General features: G+C 39.1%; 1 pseudogene; it reads left to right on the top strand.

Moving 5' to 3' along the window:
- Positions 1–2,818: 2,818 nt before the first annotated feature.
- LOC101352069 (olfactory receptor 8S1-like) lies at positions 2,819–3,806 on the top strand (annotated as a pseudogene).
- Positions 3,807–5,825: the final 2,019 nt, after the last annotated feature.

Consider the following 5,825-nt stretch of genomic DNA (forward strand, 5'->3'; position numbering starts at 1 on the left):
ACCTGAAACTCTGAAAGAGAAAACAGACTTTAGACAGTCCATTGAAAACTATTCCTTTCCTGCTTGGAGAGTAGGGAAATACCCGTTGGCTACTCTGTCTTCTTTCAACTCCCAACAGACTCGGAAATTTACATTTAATGATTACAGGTCATTGCATCAACCCAGATGTTTCATATGCCAACCTAAGAGACTCCCTTTGGTCCTTTTACAAGCTAATGTTGCTAAAGTTCTTGACAACTAAGTTTGACTTCAAGCTATAATTATTGGCTATAAATCTAAGGCTACCATGGGCACGGAATCAACCTTACCAGCTGCCTGAACATAGCTGCTCCGCAGATTGGTTAAACCAGACAACATTATCTGTGGCTGAGACATGATATTAGAAACAGGAAAAATCAAAGGGTATTTGAGACCCTTTGAAAGAAGGAACTGTCCTATCACTATTTCACTTTGTTAGTGCAGAATCCAGTAAATTTTTCATGATCATAAGATTTTATAAACTCAGTCCTGACAAAAGATATAGAAAACCACCTTCTTTGATTCATTTTCCTTCTTAGTAGATGAATTCAAATAAAAATCCTGCAGCCAAGTTGAAGAACAGATCACCTGATTGGACAAGATGCACAAGTAATCTGTATTTGGGTTATGGGAAGAATTTTTGAGGCTGAGTTTATGGCTGAACAGCTAATAAATAGGGCTTCAGAAATTCCCATAGTCCAGGGTTTGGACTTACTGGGAATGGCCATGACTAGAGAATTGACTGGGCCACCATAATGAGTCCTATGAATGAACCAAAGGCCAGACTTACAGCTGGAAGTCATGGGTAAAAACTCAGTGTTCAAACAGACAGAGCATAGTTATCAACCGGACCTGAAAACTTAAGAAAAACCAAGTGGAAGGACATGAGCCCAATTTGGTTCATGAGTCCAATAGAGAGACTGAAGACAGTGTCTCAGGTTGAATGTCAGAGAAGCTAATCCAAATATCTGTACAACAGAAGCATATAAAGAATTGAATGTGCTATTCGTGTTCTAAGCAGGCTTCAGGGTATGAGATTAGGAAAGTTAGTGGAGCAGGGATTAGCAGCAGTGGGTATTTCTAGTAAAAGTTGGTGTTTTCAGCAGATGCTGGTGTTTCCAGCAGAGACTGAGATTCAAACTCTCACAGTCCCTTAGGATGACACACACAAACTCTTACAGTCCCTTAGTTTTCAAATTCTTTCCTACATTGTCTGGGAGAGTGGTGCAGAATAAGTAGGGCAGGGCAAGGTCCTCTATCCTGGTAGCTGCTACAACTAGGGTACTTCTTTAAGTATTCCTCCTGCTTTTTGCCCTAAGACTCTGACCTTTTCTATGACACACATCTATCCTAGTAATGCTATACAGGATGGGCTCTTGGGTCTACACTCAGTCCCAGCCACTTCCTCTCCCCTTGTCATCTCTGGAATCTGGCAGCTCTGTTCTATAGAGATAATTACATGCTTTCCTTTCTGAGTGAAGGCATGCTCAATAACTCCGAAGTTGTTTACTCTTTTAACAGAGAGGATCCATTCCAAAATAATTTCAAACTGCCAATTTGCCTTCCAAATGGAGTCCTGAACAAGGGAACTACCAGTAGGGATTTCAAGGGGATTTTCTGACATCTCTCTTGATAAAGAGTAATAACAACAGTAGTAGTAGCAGCAACAACTTCGATTTTTGATAGTGCTTTACCCTATGTGAGAATTTATCTGATTCTTGCCTAGAGTTACAATCTCAAGGAATAATAGTGATAATAATAATGACAGATATTTACTGAATAATTAGGACTATGTGCTTTTCAAAGAGCTTTTTAAATAATGACACAATTATTCCTTAAAACATTTTGTAGTACTGTTATCTGCATTTCACATAGAAGGAAATTGAAGCACAGAGATATATATATTATGTACAAGGTCATATAGTTAATTTGTGGTGGAGCTGGGATTTGAACATAGTCTGACCCAACAGTCCACATTCTGAGCCATTGTTCCATGATACTCACTCGTATCCTGGATATCAGCTTTCAGAACTACCCATGTTTTACCAAATATGACTTGCTTTTTCTCAATCTTGAAGCTTTGAATACATGTTTATGAAAACCAAGTGCCATATCTGATACCTGCTTTCTTAGAGAAATCATGTTGTTATTGTTAGCTGCTGTCAAGTTGGCTCCTGACTCATGGTGACCCCATGAACTGTGGAAGGAAATGCTGTTCGTTCGTGCCCCATCTCCATGATAGGTTTCAGATTGGACAACTGTGATTCATGCGTTTTTCACTTGCTAATTTTCAGAAGTAGATCTTCAGGCCCATCTAGTCTGAGAGCTCTGCTGAAACCTGCTCAGCTTCATAACAACATGTAAGCCTCCTCCTACAGACAGGTGGTATCTGTGCATGAGGAACAATGGCAGGGAATCAAACCGGATTGTCTGGATGGAGGGAAGAATTCTATCACTGAATAGTTTTGCTCAAGTACTCTCGATGTAAGTTATTACTGATCCCTCTCTAAGTCACATTTTGAGCTCCCTTTGCACCAATTACACTGTTTTATAATGTTTTATCTTCTTATCCATATCCTTCTATAGACTAGAACCATTTTAAGAGCAGGGACCATATGTCATTCATCTTTATGATCCAAGTGACTGGCACAAAAACCTAGGCCACAGTAGAAGCTAAAAATGTTTACTGAATAATAGTGATAGGAGAAGAGAATCAATGCAATGAGAAAATTGCTTGAAGGATAGTAGAACCTTGACTGTCATGCTTTTTTATATTATTTCTAGTCAACAGCCTTTGAAAATGGCATTCAGGAACCACAGTACCACCACCAAGCTCACCCTCCTCAACTGTCTGCCAACCCCTATGTCCAGGTTCTTTTCTTCATGCTCTTCCTGGTGATTTACCTTCTGACCCTGATGGGGAACCTAATGATGCTACTGGTGATCAGAGCTGATTCCACCTCCACAACCCATGTACGTTTTCCTGAGTCACCTCTCTTTTCCTGGATCATTGCTTTTCTTCAGTCACTGTGATTGCTGGAGAACCTCCTGTCTGAGACAAAAACCATCTCAGTAAGGGGCTGACTGGCTCAAGTCTTCTTTGTGTTTATCACTGCGAGGACTGAGGCCTATCTCCTCTCAGTGATGGCCTATGACTGCTATGCTGCCATCTGCCACCCTCTGCTCTATTATTGGATCATGAGTAAACAGTTATACAGCTTGCGTGGGGCATCTAGGGGCTCGGCTTTCTAGAAGCACTCATCAATATCCTGCTAGCTATGAACCTGGTGTTCTGTGAAGCTCAAATCATCCACCATTACAGCTGTGAGATGCCATTTATCCTCCTTCTGTCCTGCTGTGGTGTCTCCAGGAACATCGTTGCCTTGCTCTGTTCTACTCTCCTACATGGTTGGGGAAGCTTCCTCTTGGGCTTCTTATCCTATGCACACATTATCTCCACCATCTTAAGCATCAGTTCTACCTCAGGCAGAAGCAAGGCCTTCTCTACCTGCTCCTCCCACCTCATGGTAGTGATAATTTACTATGGTTCAGATGTGCTCCATCATCTTATGCCAAACTCAGGTTCCCTCATGGAGCTGATATTCTCTATACAGAACAGTACGATCACTTTCATGCTGAATCCCCTCGTATACAGCCTGAAGAACAAGGAGGTCAAGGCAGCAATGAAAGGAACTTTGGAAAAGTATTTGCAACATCTCAGGTGCTGAAATAAAGACAAGAAGATGGTGGAGAATTGGGATAAAGTTACATACAACAAGACATTGGATGAGTTTAGAGTAAGGAGTACTCTTGACTACCCACAACATCTGATGCTGCAAGCTAAATGAGAAGTACATGAGAGAATGCCACAAAGTTATGATAGGGAGAAAGTTTAAATACTTCAATTGTTTAAATAGTTAACTTTAATTACTTAAGTTATTAAATAATCATCTTTATCTAGACTGTTTTGTTATGAACATATTGATTCATTTTTCTCTCATTCTAAAACATTCACCTTAGGCTTTGCATTTACTAAAATCATTAGTTCCATGAATCTATCATTATTTTTAACTAACTTTGGGGAATGCACTACAAGTCATAAACTTGATAAGAATATAGTCGTGATGGGAAGAGGAAATGGAATGACTGGCTAATTGCCTCCATGAACAACTGCCTCCTTTGTCATGAGACCAGAAGAATTGGTGCCCAGCTACCATTACTGAATATTTTGATCAAAGATTCTATAGAAGAATCCTGATCAAAAGGGGGAAAATGCAGAAAACAATTTCAAATTCTAATGGAATTCAGACTTTCTGAAGCCATTGAGGATGGATGAACCCTTGAAACTACTGCGCTGAGATAATCTTTAAACTTTAAACTTTTGACCCAAAAAAATCCCATGAAGTCTTTAAACCAAAAAAAAAAAAAAGTTTAGCTTAATTAGTAAAGAATGTCAGCCTTGAGTATTATGTTCTTTTAAAGAACTATCTATCTGGAATCAAATTGACAATAGCAACTAGAAAGATTAGATAGGTAACTTGGGGAGGCAGCAGTGAGTTTATGTTAACGTGGGAGAAACAATCCAGAAAAGGAGGGTGAGAATGGTTGTACAACATAAAGACTGTAATCAGTGCCACTGAATGGTACACAGAGAAATTGTTGAATTGGTATATGTTCTATTGTGTATATTTTCAACAACAACAAAATAAAATAAATTATTTTAAAAATATATATTAAGTCCTAATCTATGGTAGAGAAAAGTCATAGATAGGGTTGATGAGGAACAAGATAAAGAATTCCACCTGGGTGGCCATAAGGAACTAAAAGTTCTGCAAATAGTCAATAGGTTGAGACACTTCTCAGACTCAGATAAAATTGCCTAGAACTTTTCTGTTATGTGCAGCATGGTGGCCAGCATGGTGTGAGAGGCTGCAAGGAGTCTGTGTGGCTCTACAAACTTTACTTTCTCATAGTCCTCATTTGCCATATAGGGAATTTATGTTTTCTCCAATTAGCTGATATCATCAATGTGTCTTTTCCTTGCAAAGCACAGGCTATGTGCCCTAGACAATCTATTTTAGGTCTCATCACAAGTGGATCCTGAAACCATCTTTGTCTCTCATCTTTCAGCTGTGAAGCAACTGGTCACTGTTTGGGGGCCACTGCAACATTCTCATGTTATTTTTACCTATAAAAACACAAATTCATTCTCACGTTGCCTCTGATTTGTGTAATCTGTGTTTTACAATTGTCTAATTCACTGTGATCAAGTGAAAGGGGGAATTAAAAGAAGTACAAATCAATGGATTTATTTAATATTAACTTGCACTTGTTCTCTGGTTCTAAGGCCATCTGTGTAAGACTTCTATGGTAATTTATATCTTCCTATATAAATATACTATTTATTTTCACGTTCTCCTGATTATCTGATTCCAAAATTTCCAATGGTCTTATTCATCGTCATTAAATGAAAAGGGCACCAAGGGAAGTAAGACTTCCAGCGTGGCTTTATGCTAACTCAAATCTTTCTCAAGCTTTTTACAAACTCACCTCATTACAATTGGCCATGATGATAACTTTCCTTACTCTTCTTTCATGTACCTCCCCCAAGTGAAGTCTCTTCTCAATTGCTACTAAAAATCAAACAAACTCTGAATGCATTATAACCCTTCATGAACAGCAGAATATAACCTCCATGAATAGAGGAATGTATCAGATCTGTTGCTTTCCTGGACTTGAATTGTTACAACTTCAGAGGCCAATCTTCCCTAGAGGGAAAAGAGTGCAAAACACTGCAGTCTGGGACC

This window comes from Trichechus manatus, unplaced genomic scaffold (assembly GCF_000243295.1).
Source record: "Trichechus manatus latirostris isolate Lorelei unplaced genomic scaffold, TriManLat1.0 scaffold00209, whole genome shotgun sequence".
NCBI lineage: Eukaryota > Metazoa > Chordata > Mammalia > Sirenia > Trichechidae > Trichechus > Trichechus manatus.